Here is a 24,310-nt window from a genome sequence, read left to right as displayed (position 1 = left end):
CTAGCTTATGAATGAAGGCAATCTACTCCTGGACTTCTAAATTTTGTAAGCCAATAAATTTACGTTTTTGTTTAATAATTTATTTATTTGTTTTTAGTTTTCGATTGTGTTGGGTCTTCATCGCTGTGTGGACTTTCTCTAGTCGCGCTGAGCGGGCACTACTCTTCCTTGTGGTGTATGGGCTTCTCATTACGATGGCTTCTCGTAGTGGTGGCTTCTCGATATGGCGGTTCCTCTTGTTGCAGAGCGCTGGCTCTAGGCACAGCGGTTTCGGTAGTTGCAGCATGCCAGTTCAGTAGTTGAGACTCACAGGCTCTAGAGTTCAGCCTCAATAGTGTGGCATAGCGCCTTAGTTGCTCTGAGGCATGTGGCATCTTCCCGTACCAGGGATCAAACCTGTGTCCCCAGCATTGACAGGCAGATTCGCATCCACTGTGCTACCAAGGAAGTCCTGCATTTTTGTTTAAAATTGTTTATGATGAGTTTCTCTTATTTGCAACCAAAAGAGTCCTAATAAATATTGGGTCATTTCCTCACTTTTCCTGGCATAGCTCAGTCACGAATCACAGCACTGGTTCTGGAGAAGAAAGAAATTCCACTGAACTAAAAAAGTCCTGATGTTCCTAAGCATGTCTTCAGCATTCCCTTCCCTCCCAGGCATCTCCTTAGCACTGCTCATGCCTCTTTTCCCAAACTTTTGGGAAAGACTACTCTTATATGGCTCTTTTATTTTAACTAATTGCATCAGGATATGCGCGCGCGCGCGTGTGTGTCTGTGTGTGTGCATGTGCGTGCACATACACACATATGACAGTGATTCTCAAGCCTGAATGTTCATCAGAACAACCCAGAAGCCTTGGTAAACACGGATTTCTAGGCTCTACCCCTAGATTTTCTGATTCAGTAGGTCTGGGTGGGGCCTAAGTGTTTGAATTTCTAACAAGTTCCCAGTGGTGCTGCTGCTGCTGTGCAGGGTCTACACTTTGTAAACTGTTGGCATATGAGATCAGGGTAGAGTGGGGAGTAACACCTGCCATTTCTAGAACATCTTACAATTTGTAGAGACCTTTGCAGTTTAATTGAGCCTCATGGTGATCAAATAAGATAGATAAGCAACTATTACTAGCATACCTATTATTCCGACAAAGAAACTAAGGCTCAGAAGGATAAGCTGATTAACCAAGTTCACACAGCTAGGACTTGCAAAAGCTGAAACCATAACTCAGATCTCCTGACTGTAGTATTTATTGCATTACTTAACATGCCATCTTGCATGAAAGTGAAGTCAATACTGAAGAAAGGAAGAAAGTGGGGGCAGGGGTGGAATAAAAGGGGTATCTGGGACAGACAGGACAGGAAAGGAGAGGGAAAAAGAGAAGAATCTGCAACTGAAACCCTGGGGGTGTGAGGCTACCAAAACCATCATGCATTTGTCAGACCTGGATTTGTTCCACTTACATCACTTTGAGCCTTAAGAACATTTCTTAATCTCCTTGATCTCCAATTACAAAACAGACATGATGAAACCTACCTTGAAATTATTGTTTTTATTATTTAATGAAATCGTGTATGTAAGCATGGGGCCCTGTACACAGTCATGAAAGTGAAAGTGTTCGTTGCTCAGTTGTGTGTGACTCTTTGCGACCCCATGTAACCCCATGGATTACATAGCCCACCAGGCTCCTCTGTCCATGGAATTCTCCAGGCAAGAATACTGGAGTGAGTTGCCATTCCCTTCTCCAGGGGATCTTCCTGACCTAGGGATCAAATCCAGGTCTCTTGCATTGCAGGCAGATTCTTCACCATCTGAGTCACCAGGCAAGGCAGTAGCTCTGCATAAATGTTAACCTTCGGAATTTTACTTAATCCTCATAATCCTCTGAGTTAGATGTTGTACTAGTGAAGGATAAGCTAGGTCACGCTAACAAATTAACTCTCTAGATGGCTTACAGAATAAAAAGTTTGTCTTTTTTTTCACATGACCTTTTAAGATAAGTGTTCTAAGCTGATGGGCATCTCTGCTGCACCCAGTCATTCAGGGACTCAGGCTGATGGCGGTCTAACTCCTTCAATACTTGGCTTCTGAGATCTCTATTAACATCGCCATTCCAATCACTGGCCAATAGGAAGGGGAATCAGGGAGTAGATGAGGAATGGCCTGGTCTTTAGGTGTCACCATAGAAGGCACACACATCTTCCCCTTTTATATTCTATTTCAGAGAACTAAATCACACAGTCACATCTAATCTCAAAAGAGCTGTTAGGAATACTGTTTGGGTCTCTTGTGTTCTTATACATCTTGCTGGGTGCGTCAAGACTTAAAGGCCCTTGCTGCTCTTTTTCCAGGTCATTTTTCAGGCCATATTTTTATGCAGACAATAAACTTAAGAAATGAAAAAGTATCTACCATTCCACACACACAAGCACATCCACTGCTAGCGACAGTGATCATGCTTGCTCATTCCCTACCATAAAAACGGTGGCTTTCCCAAGCTCAGTGTTCCTCAGTTGTCACACAAAGCCACTGGGTGCATAACATCCATCCCGGTCAATCTCAACATCCCCATGAGATGGGGCAAGAGAAACTGATGCAAATATGCTTGCGAACTTGCCGTATCATGAGTAAAAAAATCCTTTGTCTCTGACCTAGGAGTCTCATGTCTTCTATCAGCATCAATTAAACAGTATCAAGTTAATGTATTCATTCATAAGAGAGTAAGATCAAATTGGGAGAAGGCAATGGCAACCCATTCCAGTACTCTTGCCTGGAAAATCCCATGGACAGAGGAGCATGGTAGGCTGCAGTCCATGCGGTCTCGAAGAGTAGGACACGACTGAGCGACTTCACTTTCACTTTTCACTTTCTTGTGTTGGAGAAGGAAATGGCAACCCACTCCAGTGTTCTTGCCTGGAGAATCCCAGGGACGGGGGAGCCTGGTGGGCTGCCGTCTATTGGGTCGCACAGAGTTGGACACTACTGAAGTGACTTAGCAGCAGTAGCAGCAGCAAGATCAAATTCCACAGGAAGCAGTTGGTTAGCAAAACTACAGAAGAAAGGCCAAGGGGACTTTGGTGGTTAGCTAGCAGTCTCTTCCACAGATGATCTTATCCCCAATAGGAAATAGAAACTCAAAGAGGTGAAGTAACTTGCCTAAGGTCTGGCAAGCAGTAGAGCTGGGATTTTAACACATGTCTGATAAATTCCTTCTACTAAGAATGAGAAGACACAGTCTTTTACTGCAGCCATGCAAATGCCTACGAGGCCTGTTTGCTTGAAGCTAATAATAATCCTGCAACTGCTGCTGCTAAGTCACTTCAGTCGTGTCTGACTCTTTGTGACCCCATGACCATAGCCTGCCAGGCTTCTCTGTCCATGGGATTCTCTAGGCGAGAATACTGGAGTGGGTTGCCATGCCCTCCTCCAGTGGACCTTCCTGACCCAGGGATCAAACCTGTGTCTCTTATGTCTCCTGCATTGGCAGGAAGGTTCTTTACCACTAGCACCACTTGGAAGCCCTTGTGTCCACCTTAATCCTTACGCTAACCCTTCCAAGGCTCTGGCAGGGGCCCTAGCAAGGTGGTCACATGACACGGGATGCTGTACTAAGGAGGCCAAACTTTATCATACAGGTAGTAGGAAGATACAAAGTTCTTAAGCAGGAATATAACACTGTGATTGAAATATGGGAGATGAAATGGACGGAGGGAGACCCTGGAACAGGATACTGTTGTTATGGTGCCTGCCACCACAATAGGTACTCAGGGTGTGCTGAATGAAAGCTCTGTTTAAAAGTAAAAATGGCATGATCCAGTAGAAGGACAGAACGTGTGGGCTTAGTGGCAGATTATCTATTCATGTGACACGCCATGCTTGAGGACGGTACACCGCATTATATTCGAGACGGTAGTTACTTCTAGGGGCCAGGAATCAGTTGTGATTAGAGAAGAGATCAAAGGGGCCTCCACTCCACTGGTAATATTTTATATATTAAGATGAATGATGGGTGATTATTTGCCTTTTGTAAATCTGAAATAGTTTATAATTGTTGTTCAGTCACGTCCAGCTCTTTGTGACCCCATAAACTGCAGCACACCAGGCTTCCTTCACCATCTCTGGGAGTTTGCAGGTGGGGCTATTTTATAATAAAATTTGTAAAAGAGGGATTTTTCACTGGACCAGCCACAGGGTGGTCCCGTGGCTCCATGTTCCCAGTGTAGGAGGCCTGGGTTCAATCCCTGGTTGAGGAGCTAGATCCTACTTGCCACAACTAAAAAAGATCCCACATGCTACAATTAAGACCTGGCGCAGCCACATTTTTTTTTAAATTGTGGAAGACATTTCAGAGGCAGAATAGAAAGTTTGAATGTTTTGGAACAACATGTGTGTGCAATCCCTTCCAGAGATCTGTGCGTATTCAGGAGATAATACTTTAATATAAAAGAGAGAATGTTTAATGGAGGAATGTCTATTTTCAGCAACCTGTAGATGGGAAAGATATTTTAGGGCAAAGAAGAGTCTTTGGAGCCTGCCTGCAGTCACAAATGCATGACCCGCCCCGAGTGTTCTTCCAGTGGCATACAAGGCTGGACGTGAGGAGCCCCTATCGGGGAAGACTGTGCCTACCCTCTGGAGGGGATCTTCTTGGCAGGCTGGCTGGTGTTTGGTCTGAGGCTCACCCGAGGATCATGTTAGCAGCAGTCATTTTAATAGTCACACCTCTCACCCCCAAATGCCTGAGTTCTCTTTGTGAATTTTTCTGAAATTTTTTTAAAGTCAAGATGAACGTGCTAATCTTTCTCCTCTCTGTGCTTCACATCAAGCCGTGGTGCACAGCCTTGCATTATTCATGAAGCTTTACATTAATCAAATGCTTCAAAGTTTCATAAAGTTTCTATTTTGGAGCACACATTCTTTGTAGAGTTGGCACTTACTGGACAATGGGATCATATTTTGGAGACTCTCCAGCATTCTTAATTCCCATCTGCTTTATTTGCTGCAGCTGTTTTATTTCTTCCCCAGAGACTGAATCTCGGCATTCTGCAGCACGTAGACTATTTTCAAATAAACACAAGCACCAGGGAATGCTTTCTGGGTTGAATGAATGTAAAAAATGTTGAAAAAATTACACTCGATTTGTGTTCTCTGCTTAATGGTATCCTGTGATGCCCACATGTATGGCATTTTGGGGGAGTGAGCTTCCCACGTGGTGCTACCTGGGAATCCGCCTGCCAAAGCAGGAGACCTCGATCCCTGGGTCGGGAAGATTCCCTGGAGTAGGAAATGGCAACCCACTCCAGTATTCTTGCCTGGAAAATTCCATGAACAGAAAAGCCTGACAGGCTACAGTCCATGGGGGCACAGAGTTGGACATGAATGAGCACTCACGCACTATTACTCCAGTACCCATTTTCTGTTTTTTCTTTAAAAATCAACCCCTAACATGTAGTTTAGCCAAGTAGAATAAAGACCATTTCTCAGATTCCCATAACCTCCCCTGCGGTGGCTGTGTGCCCAAGTTCTGCCAACTCAGTGCAACAGGAGTCTTGCCTGTGATTTTTAGAGTAGGAGCCTCTCCACCCCATTTCCTCTTCTGCTTTCCTACTCCCTGGAATGTTCTGTCATGGCTGGAGCTTAGACTATAAGGTGGAATCAATGTACGGAGGATAGTAAAGCAAGACAGATGTCGCTGAGAACCCTAACCTTCAGAATGGTTTACCCTCCCTGGACTGCCTAAAAGTGAGAAAGTGACCGTTGGGTATTCTCGGAGGAGGGTGGGGGCTGAGAGGCAGGGAAGAATTGTGATACACAGGCTGAGCTAATCCTTACCAATTCACTTGTTAAAAAGACAAGGTCTTCTGAAAGTTTTGTAAGAAGCACTTTAAATTAATATTTTACTTGTTTATATTGAAGATCATAGCTGGAAAGGAATACATTAAGTTGCCAAGTCCTGGAAGCATAAAGAACTTCCTGTGAGATATCAGACCAACTTCCTCCGTGTCTCCTTTAGCTGATACCCACATCACTAGCATTAATGCACACAGTCACCCAGGGGTGTTACCTACTGTACTTGAAGGAAATAGGACCTGATCCAGAGAAGTAAGAATAATGATGCCTCCAACATGGAAAGTGGAAAGAAAGTGGAGTCGCTCAGTCATGTCCGACTCTTTGTGACCCCATGGATTGTAGCCTACCAGGCTCCTCTGTCCATGGGATTTTCCAGGCAACAGTACTGGAGTGGGCTGCCATTTCCTTCTCCAGGGGATCTTCCCAACCCAGGGACTGAACCCAGGTCTCCCGCATTGTAGACAGATGCTTTACTGTCTGAATCACCAGTGACTGAGTTACAAATGATTGAATAATACTGGATTACTGGTGCTTTTCCCTTTGGGCTTCCCTGGTGGCTCAGATGATACAGAATCTGCCTGCAATACAAGAGACCTGGGTTTGATCCCTGGGTCGGGAAGATCCTCTGGAGAAGGGAATGGCAACCCACACCAGTACTCTTGCCTCGAAAATTCCACAGACGGAGGAGCCTGGTAGGCTACAGTCCATGGCGCTGCAAAGAGTTGGACACAACTGAGCGACTTCACTTTCTTTCTTTATAGATGTTTATCTTTTCATAAATGCTGTTGTAAGATATATATTCTTTGTAGCTTCCCTTTACATCTTTTTATATAGTGGACATCTTCACAAGTCATTAAGAATTCTTCTTTCAATAACAGTTTTAATCATTTGTGCTCCAGAGTATCATATGCACTCTAATGTATAGTCTTAGATACATTTTCCTTCCTTCCTTTCTTCCCATTATAAATAACAATGGGATGAACATCCCTGTAAATAAATATTTGCACACATCCTGATTTTTTACTAGGGTAAATTCCTAAGAATTGAAATTCAGGAGGATATAGCCACAGTCTCTACTTCTCTACTACCCTCTTTTGAAGACCCATTTTGATGTCACTGTCTCATCTGATTTCCAGAACAATAACCCATTGTCTGATTCATGTTAAATAATAAGAGAACATGAACATTTCTTGTTCTGAAATATTCATAGGTTTTTGTTTTCATCTTCTACCATTGCAAGCAGTTAAAAACACAGCCTGGAGAAGTGGCATTTTTCTTTCAGAAAGTGAATTGGTAATTTATTCAAATGAGTCTGGATAGTTTTTTTAAATTATTACCTTATACAAACCTCTAATGAAAAGAAGTCAGTTTACATCTTGAAATAACCTTTAATATTTGTACAAGTAAATATCTCCATTTGACGATAATGGAAATTGTCAGAAATGTTCATTTTCTCACAGTTTAGCTCACTCACAAAGGCTGTCAGACAGCCAACTGATGTGACGCAGAGCATCACTCGTCATTTCAGCCCAAGACAGTATTTCAAAGGGAAGGGAAGGAGGTGCAGACACTAATGAAGTTGTATTATCAGAACATAGAATCAGGATTGTGATAAGAGACAAAGGTGCCAATGACATATAGTTAGAATGTTCAAGCTTGTGAAGCCTCTAGCTGAATCTCAGGGACCAAGATGTTGCAAAGGGCAGACTGATGAATTCCACGGAATGGAAACAGACCAGGTCTCAGGATAACTAGCTTAGAAAAAGGCAAAACCAAAAAATTCAGGAAGCAAAAAAAAATACAGATCCAAGCCAATCCACGATTTGTAAAATAAGCAGGGTGCAGGGTTGTGTAATATCTGAAGGATATTTGTATCCAAAGGATGAAGTGACTGTGTTTGAACGTGCTTGTTAAAATGCAGTAGTGAAGGCTGGCTCCAGTGGATCCAAGACTGTCTTAGCAGGGTCTTGTAACTATTTTGTACGAGAGGAGGGAGGGAGGTGAAAAGGAGAGAGTAGAAAACGAGAAGAGGGACCATCTTCATCCAAAAGGAAGCCCAGAAATGTCAATCTTGATGAGATATCTACTTCAGAATAGCCCTTAGCATTTATCTTTCATTCATTTGGTCATTAGGTATGTATTTATTGTCTACTAAGTGCTGGGCTTCCCTGGTGGCTCAGACAGTAAAGAATCTGCGTGTAGTGTAAGAGACCTGGGTTTGATCCCTGGGTTGGGAAGATTCCCTGGAGAAGGGAATGGCAACCCACTCCAGTGTTCTTGCCTGGGAAATCCCATGGACAGAGGAGCCTGGTGGGCTGTGGTCCGTGGGTTAACAGTCTGACTTGACTGAGTGACTGACACTTTCAGTTTTTCTTTCAGGTGCCAGGCACTGCTCCACTCAACAAAGCGGTTACAGTGATGGATAAGACACGCGAGGCCCCTATTCCCGCAATTTGCATTCTTCTGCGGGTTAGAGAAATAACAAACCAATCGGAAAAGATATCAGCTAGCACTGCATACTATGCTAAGAATTTTAAGACAGTGGGCTGATGGAGGGCTTGGGAGGCTATTTCATCTATGGTATGAGGCAATTTTAAAACAAGTCCACAAATTCGTTGACATCCCTCCCATTATGAGGGGGCTTCTAGGTCCCTTCTCCTTGTACTCTGGCAGCTTCTGTGATGGCTTGGAAGGATCAAGGGTACAGGAGGGGAACTCCACTTCTGTTGGAGTTCTGTTGGAACTCAGCTTCTGTTGGGTTTTCTTGGAACACACACCCTGGGCATCTTCGGCTGAATGTAAGAAGTCAAGCTTCCACGAGGCCACCACATGGAGAGAATCTGCAGAGGGACCACACAGAGAAGGAGCAGCCAGCACTGCTGGCTCCTCGCTTGCTGAGTCTTTCAGCCCCGCACCGGAGACAGAAGGAGAATGCTTTCAAGGTGCCCATTGGACAGTGACCATTTGAGAGACCGGTGTGAGAACTACCAAGCCAAGCCCCAGCCCCTCAGATCCTAAGCCAAATAAATGATTATATTACTGTTCTAAGCCACTCTTTGGGGGTGGTCTGTTATGTGGTCTAGAAGGCTCCTTTGGGGAGGTGACATTTGAGCTGAAGACCTATGTTATGGAGGAGCCAGGGGAGGAAGAAGAATGTTTAGTGCAAAGATTCTAAGGCAGAGATAGATTCAGCAACTCAAGGGAAGAAAGCCATTAGGGACTTCCCTGGTGATCCAGTGGCTAAGTCTCTGTACTCCCATGCCTGAGGCCTGGGTTCAATCCCTGGTTAGGAAACTAGATCTGACATCCACAGCTAAGGCGAAAACTTGGTGCAGTCAAATAAACACTTAAAAAATAAAGATACAGGGAGTTCGGGATGGACATGTACTCACTGCTATATTTAAAATGGATAACCGACAAGGACATACAGTATAGCACATGGAACTCTGTTCAATGTTACGTGGCAGCCTGGATAGGAGGCGATTTGAGGGGAGAATGCACACGAGTATGTTTGGCTGAGTCCCTTTACTGTTCACTGTTGACCTGAAACAATCACAACATTGTTAACTGGCTATACCCCAATACAAAATAAAGTTTTAAAAAATGAAAATATTAGCCATCATTAATAGTATCGAGTGCCTTCTAATGCCAGGTTCTCTCCTCAGAATTGAGCTGTATGAATACAGGTTTCTGACCTTAAAGGAACTTTGCAGGATGGTGCAGACTCACCCAAATAATGAAGAATGATGTGGAGTGTGGCTATAGTCACCTTCCGAGTTCAATGGAGACGCTGGGATAGCTTGAACCCATTTCCTATCCTGTTCCAGTGGCAATAGGCAAGGTCGGTGTTAAAGAAACTTGCCCAAGCCTTATCTCATGCCACTGAAATTCAGGGGGAAAAGAAAGTGGATGTTTAGGTTCTGCACTTTTCCTTAAAAACTAGAGGGTTTAGCACCTTCTTGTTAAAAAATAATTCCTTAGATTAAGGAATTTGGGCATAAAAAAGTTCAGAACAATACTATGTGGATAGATGCTTCAAAAGACTACAAACATGCCTGTGAATGCCTTTGAACTGTCAAATCACCTGGTCTTCGAAAGTCATTTTGCTATCTTTGCCTTCTTTAAACTAAGAGTCTAACTTGTGGTTAATGTATAATAACACAATAGGCAAATATTGAAGGACATTGTCAGAAAATCGAGAGAAGCAGTCTGAATCTATATTTTGTGGCACTTAGAAATTCCTTCAAACTTGTAGACAAAGGAGTCTCTGATCAAGGTGCATGGCCAGTGAATTATGCATGGAAGACCTGTCCCAGTACCACCAGGCCCAGGTTGCAGAGATGGGAGATAGGCAATCATTCAATATTTTATTTAGACTCCCAGAGAAAGTCAAGACAGGAGCAAAGAGCTATAGTAACACCCTCCGAGCAAACAGAAGAGAACACAGTGTGTCTCCGGAACCTCGGACTCCTTTGCATGTGCAAACTGCTGACTCCTATGCCGTCCCCAAGTACCAAGGCTCTTTGGATGCAAGTGATGTGAAAGCGAAAGTGTTTGTTGCTTAGTGTTGTCTGACGCTTTGTAACCCCAGGGATTATTTAGCCTGCCAGGCTTCTCTGTCCATGGGATTCTCCAATCAATAATACTGGAGTGGGTTGCCATTCCCTTCTCCAGGGGATCTTACAGACCCAGGGATTGAATCTGGTCTCTCACATTGTGGGCAGACTCTTTACCGTCTGAGACACTGCGGTTTGGGATTGGCTTAAGCAAAGAAGTGAACGGCATTAGTTCACAGAGCCAACCTGTGAAAGAAGCAGAGTGGATCTGAGCTCAGGGAAGCCCGGATCCAGGACCTCCACCACCCAGAGCAAGAGCTGTCTTTGCTTTTTTGTCTCTCTCTAGATGCTGCCTTTACTCTCCAGATCAGATTCTCCAAATGACAGGACACGTGATCTTGCGCTGCTCCAGGCTAACATTCTGACAGCTTGCTACCAGAGATGAAAAGCTGTTTCTTCCCAGCTTATATTTGAGAAAAATTCCCACAAATTCACTCTCATTGGCCTCGAGTCACTTGGCCACTTCTTCTGGTCAATCACTACATCACTAGAAGGGTTTACACAGGTAAGAGATGTTGGGCAGATGAAGATCTTAGCATCCTCTTCCCAAAGAAAAAGCATTAGGTGTTGTCTGAGATAGCAGACCTGGTATCTCCCTGGTACCTCTCTCCCCTGCCCTAGACAGAAGACTGAGGACTTACCTGCTAGTGACACAGGAAAGGCACAGCACTACCGTTCAGCTCATTCAGGGTGTGGCTTCACCTGGTAAAACACTTATATGTCAGGAACACAGATTTCACAGAGACATTGGCTTCTCAGATGAAAGAGATGCCTTAGTCCAACATCACTATTTTAGGATACAAGACATTCACACATAAGAATTCAGAAATTTGGGGGAAGGTGTAGAGGAAATACACAGGAAGCAGCTGTCATGCTTAGTTGGTTCTGCTGAGAAAAATGAGTGGAGAGAATCATCATTAGGACCTCGCTGGAGGTCATATTGGGCTTCCCAGGTGGCTCAGTGGTAAAGAATCTTCCTGCCAGTGCAAGAGACCTGGGTTCGATCCCTGAGTCAGGAAGATCCTATGGAGAAGGGCATGGCAACCTGCTCCAGAATTCTTACCTGAAAAATCCCTCTGACCAAGGAAGACCCTGGCGGGCTACAGTCCATAGGGTCACAAAGAGTCAGACGTGACTGAAGGATGAGCAAGCAACAACTGAAGGTCAGGCTATGCTCTTCTCCCCCTCAGTGGTCCTTGAACTTTTTCAAGATTTTTTTTCTCAGAATTGGGGTTGTGTTTAGAGACATCCCAATGTTAACAGTGGGTTGAAGCAGTCTAATTATAGTATCTGTAGTGTTTTTGGTTCACTTGCCACCTCCCACCTCTTCCTGCCCCCTCAGCAGCAGCACCCACCACACGAATGCACATCCCCACATATGCATCTTTGAGCAGCCACAAGCCCCAGGTTTTGCTATGTTAATGCAGATAAAGGAGGGTGATAGAAACCAGCAAGGCAGCAATGTTTAAACTGGAAAGACAGAAAACTACAGCTCAGAGGAAGAGAATAGATAAGGAAGAGCGAATAGAATACAGTAGAATAGAATAGAATAGTCACTGTGAAGGGGAAGAAAGAGCCTCCTTGAGCTGGCAGTCTTAGGCAGTCTTTGGGGATGCTTAAAAGTGAGGGCTTCCCAGGTGGCGCTAGTGGTAAAGAACCTGCCTGTCAATGCAGGAGACACAAGAGACACAGGTTTGATCCCTGGGTCAGGAAGATCCCCTAGAGGAGGGCATGGCAACCTGCTCCAGTATTCTTACCTGGAGAATCCCATGGACAGGGAAGCCTGCTGGGCTACAGTCCATAGGGTCACAAAGAGAAATCACACGCACTCAAGACTGAGGGAAGGGAAAACTATGGAGAGATCTGCTGTATAGCTAAGAGAGAGAATGAAAGAGGAAGGAAGTTAGAAAAAAGCAATCTCAAGACATTTTATTGTATATTTTTAATATAATCCCTCTTATTTCTAGATATATACTCAAGAGGATTGAGAACATATGTTCATATAAAATCTTGCACACAAATGTTCCTAGTAGTATTTATAACAGCTCAAAGGTAGAAACAACCCAATGTTCATCAACTGATGAATGGATTAAGAGTGGTATATCCATACAGTGGTATGCTCTTCAGCCCTAAAAATAAATGAAGAGCTGATACATGCTACAGCATGGATGTACTTGAGAGCATGATGCTATATGAAACCATTATAAAAGAGCACATATTATATGGTTACACTTATATAAAATGTCCAGCATAGGCAAATCCTTAGAGACAGAAAGTAAATTTGTAGGTTGCCTGGGATGAGGGATCCAACCAGTGCATCCTAAAGGAAATCAGTCCTGAATATTCATTGGAAGGACTGATGCTGAAGCTGAAACTCTAATACTTTGGCCACCTGATGCGAAGAACTGACTCATTGGAAAAGACCCTGATGCTGGGGAAGATTAAAGGCAGGAGAAGGGGACAACAGAAGATGAGATGGTTGGATGGAATCGCCAACTCAATGCACATGAGTTTGAGTAAACTCTGGGAGTTGGTGATGGACAGGGAGGCCTGGCGCGCTGCAGTCCACGGGGTCACAAAGAGTCGGACACAACTGAGCGACTGAACTAAACTGAACTGGAATGAGGGGAGCAGGAAGATTATTGCTAAGGGGTACAAAGTTTCTTTCTAGAGGGTGAAAATGTTCTAAAATGGATGGTTGTGATGGTTGACTAATTCTGTGAGTATACTCAAAGTGATCGGCTTTTAGGTGGGTGAATTGGTCTGTGAGTAATACCTCAATCAAGCTGCTACAATGACAACAGCACACACACACCAGACTGACACGTCGGGGGGAATGTTCAGAATCAGTGTAGCTGTCTAAGTACAGCAGGTTTGAGTGAGCAAACGATCTTGAAGTTGTAGGATCTGCACAGAAATGATTTATACGTGTGAGGCTTGGCTTGTAAGTTGCAGTGGTTGTGGTTGCATTGTGGTTGTGGTATGCATCACATTGTGTTGTATAAAGCCACAGTGTGATGGCCCAAAGTGAGGTGCCTACTAAAACAACACAACACAAACAAACAGAAAACCCAGTAGCTCCCATGTCCAGGAATGGTCTTGCCTTGCCTCTTTGTATATCTCACATTCCATCATGGATGAGGTTTTACAATAACCAGTCATTTCATAAAATGTAGGGCAATGTGTTTCTAAAACCACCTGCCTCATTGCTGCTGGTGGTGATGATAGTGGAGACGGGTTTCGAGCTGTTTCCTCTGCCCAGATTCAAAGCAAATCATCTGGGGCACTTTCGGATTCCACCCGAGATAGAATCAGGTTTTTAGACCAAAATGTGAGGCTGCCACATAAAGCAATCATAGCAAGAATGAAATGAGTCTGTCTCTGTTGTTCATTTGGTGTGTTAACAAATGTAGTGTTCAGCATCCAAATGAAAATCTTGAATGTGTATTAGTCATTGTTACTTCCTCCACCAACTTTCTGACTAAGTGATATTAATAATCAATAGATTAGCTGCTGCAGCTGCTGCTGCTAAGTCATTTCAGCCGTGTCCAGCTCTGTGCGACTCCATAGACAGCAGCCCACCAGGCTCCCTGGTCCCTGGAATTCTCCAGGCAAGAACACTGGAGTGGGTTGCCATTTCCTTCTCCAATGCATGAAAGTGAAAAGGGAAAGTGAAGTTGCTCAGTCGTGTCTGACTCTTCCAGACCCCATGAACTGCAGCCCACCAGGCTCTCCCATCCGTGGGATTTTCCAGGCAAGAGTACTGGAGTGGGTGGCCATTGCCTTCTCCTAATAGGGTACAAATGAGAGCTTTAATTGTATTAAGCACCAAAAAGAAGAAATAATTTATTTTCTCATTTTAAAAGGTCAGAATTTCTCCTTTAGATTTGTGCTCTTGTCACTTGTTAAGAGGAAAGGTGTTAGTGTTAATTGCTAAAGTGAAACACAACCAAAACTTATACTTGTATATATATGTATGATAGTAATCTGCTACTTAAATGAGTTTACTATTTCTAGTCCCCGAAAAGAGGCACTGACTGGAGAAAATATCAGTTCAGTCACTCAGTCATGTCCGACTCTTTGCAACCCCATGGACTGCAGCACGCCAGGCTTCCCTGTCCATCACCAACTCTCGGAGTTTACCTGAACTCATGTCCATTGAGTCAGTAATGCCATCCAACCATCTCATCCTCTGCTGTCCCCTTCTCCTCCCACCCTCAATCTTTCCCAGCATCAGGGTTAGAATATAGATGTTGCCTAAGTGTTGTGTGAACCTTGACAGGTTGCTTAAACTCTGAGGTTTAGTTTCCTTAGCTCTCAAATAAAGATTATTATTTTTGAGCTGTGTATACACACACACACACACAATTGTATAATTTTCCTATCCAAAGGCTCAGCTACCTATTAAGTTATATTTTACATGGGGAAACATTCAGACAAAAAGATGATCTCTTCCAGAAATTTGAACTAAGAGAGGTAGATGTTGGTAGTTGGTGGTACAAAGTGGAGCTGAGGATTTTCCCAATGGCCCAGTGGTAAAGAATCCACCTGCAATGAAGGAGACACAGGAGACGTGGAAAAATCCCACGGACAGAGAAGCCTGGTGGGCTACAGTCCAAAGGGTCGCAAAGAGAAGAACACGACTGAGCTACTAAGCATGAAGCAGAGCTGAGGTGCTGTGATGGCTGGCGTGTTGGACCATGTGTGACAGGAGGAAGAAGGGGAATCGCAGAGAGGAGTAGGAGCAGAAACCCATAGAGAACCAGAGAGAAATGGAGGCCAGCTGGCTGCCAGAGGGAAACCAGCTCTGGTCTCAGCTTCCCCATCCTACTTCATTTGAAGCCTGCTTGTACTTTGGTTGCTGTCCTTGGATTCCTTGAGGCTTCTAAATGTGTATGCTGAACTTCACTTTTACTCACTTTGATCAAGTTTGAGTATGTTCTGTTTCTTGCAAAAAAAAGGATATGTGGTGTAGCCTTGTTTAAAGCACCTTTGTTGCTACCTTATAAAATTAGATTAAGGATCAAATGATTTCCTTTGATTGAATGTGAGTGGGAACCATGCCTTTGAAATATAGATGATACTATTACTAAAATGTCTGCTTAAGTGAACTGAAATTGGTAAAATGTATGAAGATACTTTGAAAACTGCAAAGCACAGTGCTGATGGAGAACATAAAGGATTATTAATAATCTGATTAGGATTTTATGAAATCCTCATTAGTCAGCTTTGTGTATCTGCCACAATGAATCAAGCCAAGAGAAACAGCTCACATATATAGAAATGGGATGAAACTTTACTACTTCATCAGAGCAATTGTAACTTTAACCCCCTTCTAAAGTAAAAGTAGAATTTAAGGGAGCTCTCAACTGATGAACAAGATGTTCAGGTCCCTTTGGGCAGAAAGCACGTTTGGTTCATAAACTTTCTAGTGTGGAGCTGTCAGAAATCGAGGGAAAAAAACAGATTTAGACAAATTCCTGGTGCCTGTGCTGGGGATGAAGTACAAGAGGGAGTGAAGGGTTGAGTTTACCTGCTTCACAAATCTCCATTTAGTGCACATGAGCATTAAGACAATAACTAAAGACCCTGTTCTTGAAGAAGTGTTCCGAAAACGCCCGGGTTGGTCCACTTCACCCTCTTTACTTACTTTACTTGTGTAACCCTCAGGCTACATATTTAAAACCCAGAGAAACAGAGAAGACACGATGACAAAAGATGAAGGAAAACGTGGACTCTTCTCTCCATTGTGCGGCTACCTACACTATCTAATCTTCTGGTTCTCATTTTGCAGCAGCAGCAGCAGAAGTCCTATCTGCTGGGGCGCTATGAGGAGCACGTCCACTTTCGGATCAGTGCCTACTAGCTGACTGACCCCCAGGGCTCTCTTTGGTCTCCTTGAGGCTCACACTGCTCCTTGCCGTCCTCAGTCCAGTCAAGCCCAACCTCCCAACCACCACCACTTTTTATGAGGCAAAGACACGCATCAGCTAGGATGGACGGGAGGGACCACATTTCAAATGTCTGCAAACAACCTCTCCCCATTTCTGATACAACCTTCTGGGTTTTAATTACTCCCCGAGAGTGAGTGCCATCCCAGGGTCCTTCGGTGACATTTTCCAGTATCCTGTCGGCTCCACTTATGAGAAACAAATGGGCTGGCTGGCCTCCCTCTAGATTGAGTTTTTCATGAAGTCATTACTTCTGTCACGGGGAGTATTTTCAAATTGAAAAATCTGAAACAATAAATGATGGTGAAGCAGTTAATAACTGTTAAGAAATCACATTTGGAAAATTGCATTTAAGCAATAACCTTTCTCCCTGTAATTAAATGACAGAAAGGTCCTGGTTTTAATTAAGTCAGCAATTTATAGTTATGAAGCTATACTTCACTATGCAGATTAGCAAATGGTAGGTCACAGAACACCCTGAGTGCATTTTGAGTGGGCCTGATATGGTAATTACTCCACTGTTCAGCGGTGACCACATTGAACCGTATCTCTAGATGAAACAATTTTCTTTTCCTTGCTCCATGATGTATAACTAGGATGACTAAATGGACCACGAGCACTGCCTTGTGCATCTTTAAATTAAAATGGATTTTAAATGAGGGGGGCAGGAGCGGAGGGAGCGTGTTTGAAGAACGGCCCCGGCAGCGAATGGCCCCGCTCCTTGATGCCCAAGAGCCAAGAATATATCATTGTTTTACAGGGCTTTCTATCTTGTGCCTGAGTGTTTGCTGCAGATTTATGAGCAAGTAAAATGCTAATGTTAGTGTATTTATAAACATATGATGGGGGTTTCATCTATAATTTATTTGCCGGCCCTACCTCTCTGCCTCCTTGGCAAGGAAAATGAAATGCTATGTTGGACAGCCCCAAGGGGTCATTAATATGGCTTTCACATTTTATTTAACTAACCCCCAGCTCATATTACACATTGATAATCACATTGTGAGATGGTTTTTGAAATGCTTCTTGTGTTTTGTCTCCTGTCTGCCCCAACCTCAACTATGCAGAGTTCCCGCAGTTATCAAAGGTCTTCAAATAGCCTAATGGCAACCTGCTAGTGAACCGTCGTATGTGTGTGAGTGCACGCGTGTGTGTCAGGGGCCTGGGAGGGAAAGGAAGGCACAACTGAAAATCATGTCTTTTTTCATTTATCTTCAAGTTTGATGAACATCTGAACTCTAAGAAAAGACTTCAGGTGTTTGCTTTCTTCCTCAAACCCCGTATTTCCTTGCATCTCTTCATTAAAACACATCTCCACCCAAACACATGGAGAATGTAGGCTGCAGAGAAAGAAATTAGAACATCAAAACGAGCATCAAAAGGCAAGAACATGCCACATGGCAGAGAGGACTGAGGACAGAACGTTTTTGTGGTGGCAGTATTTCTCCCGGGTGGAAACACTGGCCGCTCTGTTTATCAACACTCTCTTTATGCCCTCTGTTCCCCGCACTGCACACACAAGTAAAGAGGTGAAATGAATCAGAATTGATTCAAGCTGACCGGTAAATCACTGAACGCATCACAACTTGTAGTGATTCACTAACAGTGAATCCCTGTTCCAAAGAATCAGAAACAAACCAAGATTCTTCTAAGAGTTTTGTATTTAAAAACAGTGAATCTTCTTTTAGAGGGGAAAAAAAAAAAAAAACCAATACAAATGCACTTCCCACTCATCCTCTCTTGGGGTTTATGGAACTCTAGAGATGACATCAAAATTGCTGTGTTCCCAGAAAAATTATAGTATATTAAAAGGAAAAAATATCACTGTAGCATTTTAAAGAATCATAATACGCATACTGAATTCAAATGTCAGCTACATGGATATTCCCAAATCATCTAGACTGCCAGGGACATGCTGGCCTCTGAGATTTTTTTGTCTCGAAGCCTTGTTCAACTTCTGGAGGGGAAACACAGAGCAGAGGATGGTTCTTGGGGGTGACTCGGGTTTTCCAGTTACCTCTGATCTGAATTCCTGGTTTTGCTGAATTCTACAGCCCCTCTCTGTTTTGCTTTTCATGTAAACCACCTCTTTTCTGCTCTGGGTCACCCCATTAAGCATCATCTCAATTTCTTCCCCAGAGTGCTCTGGTTCAAGGCTTGAGAGGAAGCCAGTGCCTCCTGAAGGTTTGAGGCAATGGAGGGAATGACCTCACCCTCTGCAAATAGCTTGTTGTTGTCTAGTTACTTAGTTGTATCCAATTCTTTGCAGGCCCATGGACAGCAGCGTGACAGGCTCCCCATCCTTCACCATCTCCCAGAGTTTGCTCAAACTTATGTCCATTGAGTCAGGGATGCCATCCAACCATCTTCTCCTCTGTCACCCTCTTCTCCTGCCCTCAATCTTTCTGAGCATCAGGGTCTTTTCCAATGGGTAAGCTCTTTGCATCAGGTGGCCAAAGTACTGGAGCTTCAGAATAGACCTTTGGACAATGTTCTTAAAAGTCCTTTGCATGTTCCTGCTAGAAAGTTCTAGAAAGAGAACCCATTTGTGTTGCTATGTTGATCTCCATCTCCCTTCTCCTATCCAACTTGCTCCTCTCTCCCAAATTCCTGTCTCTCACTTAGACCACACTGTGGGGTTCTCTCTTTGCCCTCCTTCCCAGTGCACTCCTGCCCTGCCCAGAGGACCTCATCCTCGAGATCTAACCACCCCTCTCTTTCTGAGAGGAATCCTGCTCTCATCTTTGAAATGACCATGGAGTTTCCTGCCAACCACAAAGAAACAATAAAACCCTCACTGCAGGAGCAGCACATCTGTGAGGAAAGTGCCTGGGCATCCCTAGGAGAGGCAGTGGGGCCCAGACTCTGCCCAGCTGATGGCACTTCTGAGACACTCTGTCATTATCTGCCTTCTTTGGAAGATGCTGTTCTCCAATTGTTGTCTTTCCTCTACCCCAGGTCCAAGAAGTGAGTTGCCTTCTGAGCTCATACATGTTTCCTTGAAACCTCAGCCTGTGTCAAAGCCCCAATACATGTGTCAAAATTATGTCTGGTCCCTGGCACCAGCTTAGAGTGCAATTTGGCAAGAATCTCCAGGCCCAACAGGAAGAAAGTGCTGGCCAGTGTTTCCTTCAGATTAACCCATATGAGTGGGCCAGATCCCAAGCCCGAGTCCCTGCTGGCTGGGTGGAGAGCAGTGAAGGGACATGGAGCAGGAGAAAAGGAGTCATCCTTGCTTTTGCAGACTTGGTTTCAGAAATGGGTCCCCTTTATTTACAAAATCAAGGAAAACTGCACATGTCCAATCTGACTGGAGATACATTTATTTGGGAGAAAGGTGAGAGAAAGATTTTTTCAATTTCTTGTTGCAATCTTTTCTTGGAAATTGTCCCACAGTTGGGTCACCTTATATAGATAAGTGGCATCTGTGGCTGAATTTCTGAGTTAATAGAGACATATATGAGGGACTCCTCTTCTTCCTCCTTGTAGATTTAATACATCTTCAACCAGAATTAGCATAGAGATTTTATATGAACCAGTGACTGTGGCAGGAAGAGCTACCCCATGAAGCTACTTCTCATTGGTTGAGCACCTGCCATTTGCTTTGTGTTGTGCTCTGGGCTGGGCAGTGGGGGTATGAGAGTGGAAAAGACCAATGCACGCTGGGGTCCCAGCGGGAGTGGGGTCAGGCAGGAAGCAGAAGGGCAGCAGACACAGAAACAGATCATGATAACATTCTGTCAAAGAGTGTAAGAGTGAGGCTTGGAGTCAGACCACCTGAGATCAAACTCTACTTCTAGCACTTACGTTGGCTGTAGGATCTTGGTCAAGTCACTTAACCATGCTTTGTTTCATCTTCTTTATCATTAAAGTGAGGATAATCATAGTATCTACCCCCATAAGGTCATGAGAAAGACTGAATAAAATGAAATATATAAAATTCATTGTGCATAATAAGTACTCAGATATTAGATATTACAACAGCATATGAGCCATAGAGCAAGGAGACGTACAAGACACTATATAAGTGCACGGAGGAAGGGCAGATCTCTAACCCAACCTGCAGGAATCAGAGAAGGCTTTTTATTTGTTATTTATTTTTAATTAATTTTAATTTGTGTATAGTTGCTTCATGATGTTATGTTAGTTTCTACTCTACAGCAAAGTGAATCAGCTATACCTATACATATACCCCTCTCTTCTGGATTTCCGTCCCGTTCAGGTCACCACAGAGCACTGAGTAGACTTCTCTGAGCTGCCCAGTCAGTTCTCACTAGTTCCCTATTTTATACAGAGTGTCAATAGTGTATATACGTCAATCCTAATCTCCTAATTCATCCCAGCCTCCTTTCCCTCCTTGATGTCCATCATTTATTCTCTATGCCTGTGTTTCTATTTCCGTTTTGCAAATAAGATCATCTATGAAGAGACTTAGCAAGCAAGCAATACCATTTCTAGATTCCACATATATGTGTTTAAGAAAAGCCTTTTTAGAGACCATTATTTAACTTTAAAATTTGATGGCTGTTCAAGGGGTAGTGGGCTAAATATTCATGGAAAAAGTGGGAAAACTTGAATTTTACCCTAGGATTCTAATTCTGAGCGATCAATCAACAAATTTTATTTCACTGATTTCTTATTGGAAATTACTGGAGTTAAGGCTAATGTTTTGGAGAAGGGAAAGCAAGGTTTTGGTTTTGGTTGCTATAAAGAAACCCTTATCAGTGCTTTTTCCTTCATTATATCCCAACAAGTGGTCGTTAAAGCCTCCTCTAATGCTGAATTCCGTGGGTGTATCGGGTGAATAAATTCTGAGACATCAAGGACACAAATTACGTCTCTTGCTCCTGGAAAGGCAGTGTGAGATATTTTCCTATTCTGTGCACCAGTATAGGAACTCTCCCCAAAGGACTGCCAAGGCAAACAGAAGTTTAACTTCCCCATCATCTTTAATACTCCAGTGAATTATTAGCAAGTGGAAATGCATGTAATTAAGGTGGGCGGAAGGCGGGACTTGAATTATGATAAAACTCATGCCCGCTGATGTGTTTGATGACAGAGGAGAAAATCATAAAGGGAAAGATGATGAATTTCTGTCTTTTCTCTGGGAATAACTGACTTAGAATCAATGTAATGAAAAATTGTCAAGCGAACACTGAATGGCAAGAGGAAAGGATAAGTTTCTGATGGAAATACACTAGCTCACAGCAGAGCCACACTTTCGATTTTGATCTCTGGGAGGAAAATACCACCAAAAACGTATTATTTGGAGAACAACTATGATCATGTCACTTTTCTTTTTATACTAAACCTTCCAGTGACTTTTCCTCATCTCCTACAGAATAAAGTTCAAAGTCCTGAGCACAGTATTCCAGGACTGTTATGACTGACGAAAGTCTCCCTCTCCAAACTAATATCCTACTCTGCCTAGTGGTCACATATGGACATGTGTGTGCATGTTTGCACAAACACATGAATGCATGCATCCTAGTACATTTCAGACCACGTACATTACTTCTCTTTCCTTAAATACGATGCATTCAGATACTTTGCTCATCTCATTCTGCCCTGCCACCAATCTTCAATGATCAGATTCCAACCCTGCCTAAGGTCCAGTTTAAATATCCTTTCTTCCATCAGGTCTTTTCCCAGAGCTAGAATTAATCTCTCTGCTCTCACTATTGCCATGAATTTTCTGTAGATGGTAATTAATAGTGCTTGTGTTATTTAATAATACCTCATATTACTATCGGGAGAAGGCAATGGCAACCCACTCCAGGACTCTTGCCTGGAAAATCCCATGGACAGAGCCTGGTAGGCTGCAGTCCATGGGGTTGCTAAGAGTCAGACATGACCGAGCGACTTCACTTTCACTTTTCACTGTCATGCATTGGAGAAGGAAATGGTAACCCACTCTAGTGTTCTTACCTGGAGAATCCCAGGGATGGCAGAGCCTGGTGGGCTGCGGTCTATGGGGTCGCACAGAGTCAGACACGACTGAAGCGACTTAGCAGCAGCAGCAGCAGCAGCAGCATATTACTATCACTATCATTACGGATGTTTTCCCTCTTTTTATCTTGTAAAGATATCTTGTAAAGATTGCATGATATTGGCTTTAAAATCAGGAAGCTCAGAACTACATTTTGGGCTCAATTATAGTAGCTCTTTGTTTAGATTTTCTTCACTTCCTTACTTGGATCTTATCCTTGAACTCTTCTTTAATTGTTCTAGTGTATAAGAGCTTCTGTTATAAGCTCCCCAAATCCATTTGGAAGTAGACTGGTAGAAAAATAATAGATATAAAGTTTGAACTGGAATCAGTAATGGTTGATGAAGTTAAATGCAGACTTAAGTTATGACAGAGGGGCCTGGTAGGCTGCAGTCCATGGGGTCGCACAGAGTCGGACACGACTGAAGCGACTTAGCAGCAGCAGCAGCAGCAGCAGTGTTGTTCAGGGGACTGACTAGGGAGGTAAGAAATGAAAAACCAGTCAGATAAAGAAAATAATAACATCTACAATGAGATTTTCAGCCCTTCAGGATTACTTTACATTTGCTCTTCTCAGAATTGTGAGAAGTTGTATGAGATAGGAATCTTCATTTAATCCATTTGGCATGGATTGAGGCAGATTGAGGCTCAGAGAGGTTAAGTGTCTTGCTCAAGGTTACACAGTCAATTAGAAACTGTGTTAGGTATAGCTCTTTGAAGATCTTTTTTCAAGTCTCTTGATGTGAGTAGCAAGCACAAAGGGTGAAGTCTGGCCAGTGAAAATCCTTCAGAAGGCCTGGTGTGCTCCAAACTGGGCTCAGGATGGGAGTTGCTGGTCACTGCTAATACAGTTGAGATTTCTGGCCTCCTCCATTTTTTTTCCCACCTGACTTCCAGCCTGTGTTGGAAAAGAGTTTGCTCCTTGGCTTGCTTCAAAGAGCAATCATCATTGAGGGTAAGTCAGTTAGGAAACTTTCAACTGTAGGTAACTGAAAATGCAACTCAAGTGGTCAGAAAGATACAGTTGTTGATTGACTCCCAAACTTGAAGTCTAGGAGTCAGGCGGGCTTCAAGGTGTATTTCGTTCAGTAGCATCTACTTTCTGTTACTCTCTTCACTGCACTATCTTCCCTGTGTTGGCTTCATCCTCAAGTCAGTAGCAAGATGGTAGCAATTTTTCTGGGCCTCAAAAGAGGAAAGAAAATCACTTTCAGGGGGCTCTCCTAGGACAGGAAAACTCCCAGAAATCCCTAGCAAACTTTTTGTACCCCACTGACCCCAATGAATTGTTCAATCATTGCTGAACCAATCACTTGCAAGAGAATGGAATTATCCTGAGCTAATCAGGCCCACCTGGGGTTGGAGTCAGTTTCTTCAGAGTAAGCAGGGGAGGTGATTGTGGGAGGTGGGGGATGAGTAGGGGATGGGGAGAAAAAATGATCTGATTAAAATATGAGTATTTAGGTTAGTACTCTCTTCCTTGCAAACATATCAAATCTTTCCCACTCTCTCATTGGGCTATGCCTTTTTCTATCTACAGCCCTTCTTAGTCAATTTATTTTCTTTCTGTCCTTCTGTCCCTTCCTCCCACTCTTCCTTCCTTTCATTCATTCATCAAATATCCTTTGCATAAGGCCCTGGGCCAGACACCGCAGGCACCTAGATGGTCAAGACACCAGTTCTTCACATGGGCAGCTCCCTCCTGTTACTCAGGGTCGGTGTCCAGCATCTCCAGTGAGTTGCCTCCTGAGGTGTCCCATGGAGGTTATCAGAGCTAGGAGGACATGAGCAGTCCTGAGAGTTATGATGCTAATCAGGAAGTTTGTTTCATTTAAAAGAGAGAGCAGCGAGGCAAGGAAGACTGATTTTTGTCCCCCCAGAACCGAAATACCACATTAAACTGCCTCCT

The 24,310-nt window shown here is 43.5% G+C and overlaps 1 long non-coding RNA gene across 1 annotated transcript in view; it reads left to right on the top strand.

The window, feature by feature from the left end:
- Positions 1–7,070: 7,070 nt before the first annotated feature.
- Positions 7,071–24,310, top strand: part of LOC133226925 (uncharacterized) — a 34,909-nt gene continuing 17,669 nt past the window's right edge. Inside the window, exons 1-2 of the long non-coding RNA XR_009729664.1 lie at positions 7,071–7,978; positions 10,748–10,966. This is a non-coding gene — a long non-coding RNA (uncharacterized LOC133226925). The remainder of the gene's footprint in view (positions 7,979–10,747; positions 10,967–24,310) is intronic.

This window comes from Bos javanicus, chromosome 15 (assembly GCF_032452875.1).
Source record: "Bos javanicus breed banteng chromosome 15, ARS-OSU_banteng_1.0, whole genome shotgun sequence".
Lineage (NCBI taxonomy): Eukaryota > Metazoa > Chordata > Mammalia > Artiodactyla > Bovidae > Bos > Bos javanicus.
The sequence above is the reverse complement of the archived record's forward strand: the minus strand, read 5'-3'. Positions and strand labels throughout refer to the sequence as shown.